The following is a 10786-nucleotide window of genomic DNA, read 5'->3' as shown; positions in this document are numbered from 1 at the left end:
CGTGACAACGTATAATAAATCGAAGAACGCCGGCTGCACGCACGAAAAAGTGTCCCGTTACCACATTGTTCCGTTACGCTGTCCCGTTCCGCTCATTGTACGCTTGTGCCGCATCTATCTCTCTTCCACTCGATTGGCCTATGCGTCCGAGGAGAAGAAAGACAGCGGCAGCACACAACTTACATCTACACTCGAACTGTTTTCGTCGACTGTTTATAAAGTGAAGTGAAAAGTTAATGTGGTTTTCATTGCTTATTACAACAACAATTTCGGTAATAAAGGTTAATTATTCTTGCATTTTAAAAATCTGATTACTAGTATAATTTAAGTATTTATTCTTTTATTATTAAAAATAAAAATAAAAATGATTCAATTTTATTCATAAAAATATGCAATCATTTCATAAATGTTTTGTTATGACGTTGTCTCGTTAAACTATCGTCCATTTACAGACTTCACAGACAACTTTTTTTTTTTTTTTTTTTTTTTTTTTTTACCAGCTGCGGCATCTGTGGTGTGATTTACGGAAGGAAGCCTCGGTAGGTGCAGACGTAAAAAGGAACGTGTTCTGTGCTGTTGACGGGATGGTGTCGTCATCACCTGGACAAGAACCGCGCTTGTGCGCAGGAATTTCGTTTCTTCTCTGTTAACATCCCCACCCCCCCTCCACCGCGCCCTTTTCCTTCCGCGAAGGGTGAGTGACAACCTGTGTGTTTGCTCTAACACCTCCCAACCTCCCTTGCCATCCGGAAAACCCAAGTCAGCTGGTAGACGGAAAAAAGAAAAAAAAAAAAAACATTTCCCGGTCACGTGGCGTCCTGCAGTCTGAGGGAAAGCCTTATTTTCACAGACGAGAGAGCCACACCCGAAGTTCCCCGAAGTTCCCCGAAGTTCATGCTCGCTTTATTTTTTCGTTCTATCTCAATGTATAAAACCGGCGTGGCATTAAATTATTGCGGTCGATTAGGATAGGTTAGCTACATTATAAATACTTTAAAAAATTGTGGATGGTTGGTTATATTAGGTAAGTATAGCTACATTAAAAAATACTGTAAAATCATTTTTATGGTTGCTTAGCAATTAATTTTTTAATAATGTGTAGCTATCCAGGGCTGGGAAACCGTTTACATGATTTCACAGTATCTTTAATGTAGCTATCCCAACCAAATCAACCGTCCGCAATGTTTTGAAGTATTTATAATGTAGCTAACCTAACCTTTTACAATTAACAAAAAAAAAAAAAAACACCGAAGATGCACGATCGGACGTTTGGCTCTCTCGTCTGTGAAAAGAAGGCTTCCCTCAACTGATGAGCGATTTGATAGAAAAACAAAACCTGGCAGTTTAAAGTACAGTAGCTATGTCCATAAAGTAATGACCGGGTTTTAAATTTTAATAGTGTCAAGTGTAAGCCGTTGCAGTGTGTTGGTTCAAGGTCACGATTAAGGAGTAACACAGGCAGTTTTAGATAAGCGTGCGCGCTAATGCTGCTTCGTTGTTTTTCTCGCTTGCAGCGCGTAAGAATGGCTTTTTCCCCAGTTAGCAGAGGGTGAACCTGTAAACTTTATTTGGCAACAGGATGGAGTCCCTCCCCATTGGAATCTCCTTGCACGAGAGTGGTTGAACGTCCAAGTTCCTGACCGTTGGGTTGGTCGTAATGGTCGAGACGACAGAGCTCTTTTTTTCGCTGGCCTCCACGTTCACCTGACATAACGCCATGCAAATTTTTCCTTTGGGGCTTTGTAAAAGATCGTGTATACGTTCCGCCGCCACCCAATGATTTGCCAGATTGGAGACACAGAATTGAAGAGGCTATTGCTTCCATTACTCCGGACTTGTTAACCAAAGTGTGGGAAAAATTGGACTTAGGTGGAATGTGCGTATAACTAAAAGTGCGTGTATTTCAACCCCCTCCCCTTCCTTCCTCCAGGGGGTACAACACACAAAAACGTTAAACAACGTCCAAAACGTTGAATGCATTTAAATTCCAAAAAAAAAAAGAGAGAGTGTAACAAATTGCAGATTGAATAGGGGGACAAAAATAACAGAAAGCAAAGTTAAGACCATTCTGAGTGAAATAAAATGTTTTTGACTTCTTACTGAATTTATTGATGTATTTAGTAGTAGCGAAAAACTTTCACACATGCGTGTAGTAAATATTGTCCCTACAGAAATTAATACTAAAATTGCGACTAAATTTACAGTCTCGGCTAAGTCTACATAATTATGTTTTGTTTGTGCAACCAATTAATCACTATACTTGTGTGTGCGATGGCGTGTCTGAACGAATCGCGAACTAAAATAATGCGAAGTGAAAGTTTATTGAAGATGGCTCCTAAACTTAAATTGATTTGCGCAGACAGTTACGGGATAAAAACTTTTTTAAAAAAGGGAGTTTGTCTGTAAAGTCGGTTTACGGACGACAATTTGACGTGATAACGTGAGTGGAAGAGAGATAGATGCGTCACAAGCCGAACGCTTAGGCCGATCGTGCCTCTCTATCGCTTGTTCCGCGCTCTCGCTTGCACGCTCGGCTCAGGCGGAACGTGACAATGAGTCATGCTTTTTCGTGCGTGCAGCCGGTTTTTCGTAGATTTCTTTATTTATCGTCTTTATTGGTGGTGAAGTTAAGGCGGTACGCCTTTCCTTACACTTAACCACTTTTCTGCAATTACATCAAAATAGTGGGATATTAAAAATTAAGCATGATATAAGCAGATGCTGACTAAATATTAAGAGAACAAATTAAAATTTTAACTTAATGTTCAAATATTAACTATTACAAAAGATTCAACCATAACTAACTTAAGGGGCCCGCCTCGTCAGGGGTGTATGTGTGTTAGTGAGGCGGGGTGATAAGCGCGACGCTCGCTGGTGCTTCCAGCGCGGTATAGCCTCTAAGCGCAAGGCTCTGAACTGGCGCGCATTCGTCTCGTCGTCACAGGATAACTGTGAAATTTGAGCGGTGACCGTAACATTATATGGCGGAGAAATGAAGATAAAGGGGTTATGCAAGCCCCTTAAGTGCTTTCAAGAATCTGTACTGATTGTTTTATGCCTAAAAATTACTCTGAAAACACGCGTTTTAGGCATATTAACGCTTCTAAAAATACAGTTTAAAAACTTAATCCGAAATTAAAAGTACTTTTCGGTCCTCAGCGAACTCTTAAATGCTGTTCGTAAATAGGCCCCACTCGGATATCTTGAGTAGTTTTGAAATCGCGTTGTTTTTCCTGAAGCTCTGCACACCGTGTGTGTGGTGTGTGTCCGGGTAGGCGGGGGCCTTAAAGTAATTAAAAATTAAGCCTACTCACACATAAAAAGGAAAGTGATTAAACATACAGCAAATAGTACTAAAAAAATAGTTGCTACTACATTAAAATCTAGTCACTCGCACATTCACACACAGATTCAAGCAATAGGGTAGCGGCGAAGTGGTCATGGTTATCACGTCAAAAAAAAATGAAAATGTCAAAAAATGATTCCCGCAAACAGTTCCGGCGGCGCAGGTCTAGTGTAGCGAGCCTGTCACTCCGCCACAACCACCCACCTTCCCCACTCCAGACACGCAGGCGGCTACAGGAGGGATTACACTGCACGCGCGCAACGCGCTGCGGTCGAATGCGCCCGGCTAGGTTACCCTGGGCGCGCACTCCAGAGCACAGTGTGTCTCTGGTCGAAGCCTATGCACTCTAACATGCGGGGGTTTCAACCATGCAGAACAAGGGCACGTGGATCGTGTGCTAATTGGGGTTTATTGGCCAGTCATGGCTGCGATTGACGACCCGTTGATTGCCTAGCCTAAGGCTGGGTTTACGATTGATTTCCTTAAGAATTATAACTTAACATCGAGCACACGATTAAGTCAAAACTACATCTTCCAGTTTATGATTGACATAGAAGTCGTTAATTCTAACCAATCACAGCACAGAACACATGGTCGGCCATTGTTCGAAACGGAGAAGCAGGTTTGAAATAGGTTATTGACAAATGGGATATCTATTTTTCGAAATGGATGATGATTACAAATTACAAATATAAGAATTCTAACCCAAAATACTGCCTCGCTCGGTCCAATAATAAGACATAAACTTCCGGTTGAAAGGTTCCGGTTTGTTGTGATTGGTCGCTTCCCTTAAGTCTTAAGGAAAAATATAAAATATAACCATTTCTGTTAAGTCTTAAGTCATCATATGGTTCGCACACGACCCGTCAAAATTCACACACGACAATCATAAACCATTCCACTAGTTTACATAGAGTCATATGGTAAGTATCCAACTAAGTCTTAAGTCTTAATTCTTAATTTTCAATCGTAAACCCACCTTAAAAGCTAACTATAGTGACCTTAGGTGAAACCAAGCGCGGCCCCAGAAGGGGGGGGGGGGGGGCGGTGGGGGCGATTGCCCCTCCCGAGACCAATTTCATTGATTAGCGTATATTTACGTTTACTTAAATATTTAACATCATATGTTAAACTATTTATCTCATCTAAAGTTGCATTGACCCACTATGGTTCTGTATTTGGAACCCGTAATTTGTAAATAATAAATATTCCAAGGCCAATATCTGACCACTTTCATTTTTTTTTTGCAACTACGACCTTTTTTTTTTTTTTTGCGATGGCCCCTCCCGAAAATTCATCCTGAAGCCGCCATTGCTGCTTGCCATGAAACTGTCTCGTGTTTGGAGGCGCGCGCAAACGTAACAGACGTCACGCTTTAAAACTAGTTCCAAAAACTAAAAATGCAGTAGTTGCGGGGGCTGTGAGAAAACTGGCAAAAAGATATTTTTAAAAAAAAGCGGGTGGGGGGTTGTCTGTAAAGTCGGTTTACGGACGGTAATTTTAACGTGATAACGTCATAAGAAAACATTGATGAAAAATTTGCGTACTTTTTTTTTAATTTTCAAATATTATTTTTACAGTTTTTTGCAAATTTAAATTACATAATTTGTTTAAATATAAATCACGAACAATTAGTTAAAAAAGCCCCGCCTTAACCTGTTTTGATATTACAGAAGATTTTTTTTTCTCGCACATTGGTTGGTTGGCCGGTTCTTGCACGCTCGGCTCAGTGCGGAACGTGACAATTTTTTTCGTGCGCGCAGCCGGCGTTCATCGATTTATAAGACGTTTGTCACGTCAAAAAAAAAAGTGCCACATCGAACAAAGTTAGTTCTATGCCTCGGCAGCTAGCAAACTGGAAATGCACTTCTTACGTACGTGCAACACTTAAACTTAGGAAACTGTTCCGTCGCCATTGATTGAGGCCTAAATACACTTGGGCGGATCTTACCTCGGCAGTGGAGGTGTTGCGGCACAGAGTCCAGGCGGTCGTGCAGTCTCTCTCTCTCTCTCTCTCTCTCTCTCTCTCTCTCTCCGGCCCACGAGGGCGTCGAGCGCCCCACTCCCCGACGCGCGCGCACACCATCTGGTCACGAGGCAGACTCCTCTCTCATGCGGCTCCGACGATCAGCTCCGAGCTCTGACTCCGCGCATGCGCAGAGCGCAATCCACTCGCGCATACCAAATAATAATAATAATAATAACGCACCGGAATTCTGGTACGAGTCGCAGCGCATCAGGGTGGCACACCCGCGCACACACTTTCTCGTACAACTTCATGGTACCCCGTTCCTGAGAGGTGGTGGCACCCTTGCTCTGTTTAATAAAAATTGTAAAAAAAAAAAATTACAAAAAATATTTCAGTTAAAAACGACAATTATGTTTGAGAAGCAAATTAGAACAGTTCAAGAATTATAAGTAAAGATAGTTAAAAGTAAATTACTAAAAATACAACATGCCAAAACTAGTAGACATTGAAGTGAAAACATAAGGTGTGTGTGTGTATATATATACACACACACACAAAACACACGTCAATATTAAACATTTGTAAGAACAACTAGGATAGTTTACCTTAAATTTGAAATTTGATGTATGTATTGTTGTAAATTGTTTAAGTTAAACTTTTATATTTCACCATTGAAATTGAGACATTCTTTTATGGAACATTCTTAATGTTACACTAGAAGTGTTTTTTTTTTTTTTAATATCTCGAAATGTGCTCTCTAGAAACAATCGTAAGAATGCCCTCATGTAGTGAGTATAGTGTTAAACAAGCATGATAGCAACACATCTGCAAGGAATCAGCGTTGAACGTAACTTAACCAATTAATAGTTTTGCCATTTCTACAGCTTAACCTGTGTACGCCAGGCTTACGTCGATATTATAGTTAGTAGTTCAAATCCATTAGGTGAGAGTTTGATACTCCGTGAGTACATATACAAAAATTTTACCAGTGATGGACGCAGGGGGAGGGATGGAGGAAATATAGGTATCCCCGGGGTGCTGTCACAACTTACAAACACACAACTTATATACACATAACTTAGAAACACACAAGATAGAATCTTCTTAGTTATGCCTGTTCTAAGTTGTGTGTTTCTAAGTTATGACGTTTCTAAGTTGTGTGGTTCTGCACTGCGTGTTTCTAAGTTACGTGTTTCTAAGTTATGACAGTTCTAAGTTGTGTATTTTTATGTTGTGATGGTTCTAAGTTATGACGTTTCTAAGTTGTGTGCTTCTACGTTGTGTGTTTCTAAGTTATGATCGTACTAACTTATGACATTTCTAAGTTACGTGGAATTTTTTCGAGGTTTCTAAGTTATGACTGTTCTAAGTTGTGTGTTTCTAAGTTATGTGTGGTTCCCGGTATCCTCCACCCATGTAATGAACATTTTTTGCAATATATCAGTGAAGACAGAATGTAACTGTGTAAGAAGCCACGTTACATATCTCTACTACTGTAGGTCCATACGAGGGGGAACCCAAAAAAGAAACAGAACTTTTGTCATAAAAAAATATTTTTTTTTTATAAAATTCCTTATTAGTCACCTTCAAAGTACTCTCCATTAGATGCGATGCACTTGTCAAGTATTTTTTTTTTACCCTAGTCCCGTGCACACCCTAGTACCCTCTTTATGAGGTGTTGGTGTGCATGTCACAACTGTAATAATAAATAAATAAATAAATAAATATCCTCCAGCGCCCTTTGCGAAGCTATTTTTACCTCCGCATCATCAAAACGCTTCCCATTTAGATGTTACTTCGTTCTCGGGAACAGAAGAAAGTCGCACGGGGCCAGGGGCGTAGCCAGGGGGGGTTTTAGGGGTTTAACCCCCCCCCCCCCCTTAGCACCAAATGTATAATTAATTTCTTATTCAACACTCAAACAAATTTCATATTAAAATTAATAAAAATTTTACCACTACAATATTTAAATTTAAGAACAGAAAACTGCTAAAATGGCACTATTTTACACCTTAAAATCAAAATTTTCCCCGGGGGAGGACCCCCGGACCACACGCTTAGTACGGGGGGGGGGGGGGGGGGGGCGCATGCTTCTTAACACCCCCCATTCACAAATCCTGGCTACGCCACTGCACGGGGCTAGGTCTGGCGAATACGGAGGGTGGAGAACGACAGACCACCCCTTAGAGGCCAAACAGCGCTTCGCTCGTAAGTCCGTATTGTGAGGGGAAGTTGTGGTTGATGAAGGAACCAGTCACCTGATCGCCAAAGTTCAGGGCGTTTCATCCGCACATCCTCTCGCAAACGTCTTAAAACTTACAAAATAAAAGTGTTGGTCAACAGTCTGGCCAGGTGGAACAAATTCCCGTTGCACGATTCCACGAACATAAAAAAAAAAGACAATGATCATCGTCTTAACATTCTACCTCACCCCCCCCCCCCTTGCCATCTTTTTATTTTACCCTCTTACAACATCAAAAAAAAATTACTTATCATCCCGCCAAAAAAAAAGACTCTTTATTTTAAAAAGAGAATACAAATGGTTACATGGAGGGGAACATTTGGTACATTTACATGAAAAAAGAATTACAATAAATTATAGATACATACATAAATTGTCCCTTCCAAAATTCAAGTCCTTGGGGGCAGGTGATTCGTGTGAGGTGAAGTGTCTATTTACATTTGGTGGTGAGGGTGGGGATGATGTGATGGTGTGACCGGGTGGTGATGATGTGATGGTGTGGCTGGGTCCATTGGCTCGGGCCCGGTCCTTGCGGTGGGGTGGTCAGGTAGAGAGTGGTGCAGTACCGCGGTGTGATTGGTTCCGCAGTGCCTTCTCGTAGCTGTGCTGGTCCCCAGGGTTAGCCACCGGCCCCTCCCGCTGGGTCGATGTCGTCCTCGTCGGTGGAGTCCTCTGCCTGGAGATGATCCGTCGTGAAGAGCGGTCTTCTGGGGGGAGGGTCGGCGATCTGTCTGATGAGGGGGTTGAGGTTGTGGGAGCATTTGTGGACGAATTTCTTGGTGGTTTTGGAGATGGTGTCGTGGATGTGGGGAATACTGGTTTCATGTAAGAGTTCTTGCCGGGGGTGTGGCGCGGGAAAGCCCCAGGATCAGACGGGTGCCAAGGAAGTACGTCCTGTTGATAGGTCTTAGGTTGTAGAGGGATGAGTGAGACCAGGTGGGACAGGCGTACATGAGGTGGGAGATAACGTGGGTGCGATAGACAGTGATTCTGTTCTGGGGGGAAGTGCCAGAGGTGGGGCGGAGGACTGGGGCTAGTTGTTGTCCCATGACTGCTCTGGTTTCGGCACAGATACTGTTGGGATGCGGGAGGAATGTGAATGATGCGTCCAGTGTGACTCCCAGGTAGCGGATGGTTGGTGACCAAGGGATGGTGTGTTGGGTCATTCTGGGGGCGATGGTCATGGCGTGGGTGGTATCTGGAGAACAGGATGGCATTGGTTTTGGCGTGGATGATCCCGATGCCGTGCGCTAGGAATTGGGTGTTCAGGGAAGTGAGCCAGCAATTGAGGCGATCTCTGAGCAACGGCTCAGAGACAGAGGAGGCGAGGAGGCATGTGTCGTCAGCGTATTGGACAAGGTAGGTGCCAGGTGGAGGGGTGAGGTCTGCAATGTGGAGGATGAACAGGATGGGGCTCAGGATGGCTCCTTGGGGGACACCAGCCTGGATGGGTCGGGGGTCAGAGAGGATGTTCTCCACTCTCACCTGGAAAGAGCGGTCCTCCAGGAAAGAGCAGAGAAGGCGGGTCAGGTGCGAGGGGATTGCGGTGGCGGATAGGCGGTGGATGAGTTGAGTATGTGGGACGGAGTCAAAGGCTCGTGCGAGGTCGTGGAGCACCATGCCCGTGTGTTGCCGCCGGGAGAAGCCCTGTACCACCAGCAGTTCCACCCGGGCGATGGCGTGGGATGTGGAGTGGTGGGGACGGAAGCCGAACTGGTGATTGGGGAGAAGGTTGTGGTCAGTGATGACAAGGAGGAGGCGTTGCAGGATGGTCCTCTCCGCGACCTTTGATAGGATTGGAAGGAGAGAGATTGGTCGGTAGGATGAGGGGAGGGTCAGTGGTTTGCCACTGAGTATTACTTCAAAAACATCTATAAGCATATGTCTGAAAGAAAAAAAAAAACATTTGTAAAAAAAAGCAGGTGTTGTTTACATCCACAGAATTTTTGCTAACATAAACAATTATTTTAAAATTAAAAAAAAAGCACTCTTCGGAAAGTTAAAATAAAATTAATTGTAAATTTAGAAAAAAAATATATAAATTTTACAACCCTTGTGGAACATTGTTTCCTCTTCGCCTGACACAGATGCAAATTATTCCAATAAATTATCATTTAAATTAAGTTATGAAAGTACTAAAAGACCGCAGCTAATTAATTCTTGGTAGGCCTCGCATGAGAATTTTGTTAAGTATGTGCTACCAAGAATAAAAAACATGCAGAACTTTTGGAAACAAAATATAGCAAGTAACATAGTTGAAAAAAAATCATATATATAAGAGAATAATGTTTAAAAACCAAAAATCTATCCTGATACGGAAAAAAAAATATTTGAGACGATTTAACTTTTTAATATATGTTTAATCCAAAAGTTACGATTAAAATATAATTAGATTCTCAAATTAAAATTATTTGGGGTTTATTTATTTTAAAATTGATTTTTGTATTTATTTTAGTAATAGTGCGATTACAAATAACATTGCGTAAATTTTTTTGTAGATTTATAAAGTAATGAACAGTATTTCAGCCAAATAAATAATAATAATAATAATAATAATAATAATAATAAACTGTCTCTCTACAGTAAGTACGCTCTATGGCGTCTTGAGACCGTTGTGAAATCTCAATAGCCGCGACCCCTCTAAGGAAAATTACCCCAGCAACGAACTTTTAAATTTTAATTAAATAATAAACGTTATGAACTTTATTCGAAACTATTTTGAAATATAGATAAAACTCGGCATATTTACATTTTTATGTGACGTGCGTTTGTTTGTTTGCTGTCTCTGGAGTCAGTGGACCAGAGCAGCAGAGCCAATCAGAGACGAGCTACAAAGAAACTAATTTATTTGAACGGACATCGTGAGGAGTGAGTAAAATGTTTCTACAAAATGGCTTTACGCAGTTACCAAACACTGTGACTTAATTAGTGCGTTTTAACTATAGAAATTAGCATTCATCTGAGTAAAGATGCTTAGGGAGTGTCAAAACTTGTGCTAATTAGCTAAGTATTGTTTATAGGCACGAATCGACAGTAGGCCTACCTACCATAAACGCAGTGAGTACCTTGTCTTTACCTATATAGCTGCTATTGTTAGTGACCAATAGGTGACGCCTAGTCACTTATTCAAATCAGTAGTGAACTAGACTTATTTTAAAAGAAACGTATTTTTTTTTACATTATTTTAGTCATAAAAGTAATATACAATTTTTACGTTAACCTTTCGAAA

General features: G+C 41.6%; 1 protein-coding gene across 5 annotated transcripts in view; it reads left to right on the top strand.

Annotated features, from left to right (window-relative positions):
• The first annotated feature begins 10408 nt into the window (after nt 1-10408).
• The window catches only part of LOC134540897 (calcitonin gene-related peptide type 1 receptor-like), a 391875-nt gene continuing 391497 nt past the window's right edge, over nt 10409-10786 (top strand). For 2 of the 5 annotated variants that reach the window (XM_063383962.1, XM_063383960.1), the window contains exon 1: nt 10409-10614. The gene's annotated coding sequence lies outside the window, so the exon portion shown is untranslated. The remainder of the gene's footprint in view (nt 10615-10786) is intronic. The other 3 variants (XM_063383956.1, XM_063383944.1, XM_063383937.1) reach the window with 3 other exon arrangements.

The sequence above is a fragment of the Bacillus rossius genome, chromosome 17 (genome assembly GCF_032445375.1).
Source record: "Bacillus rossius redtenbacheri isolate Brsri chromosome 17, Brsri_v3, whole genome shotgun sequence".
NCBI lineage: Eukaryota > Metazoa > Arthropoda > Insecta > Phasmatodea > Bacillidae > Bacillus > Bacillus rossius.
This window is presented reverse-complemented; position numbering and strand designations above follow the sequence as displayed.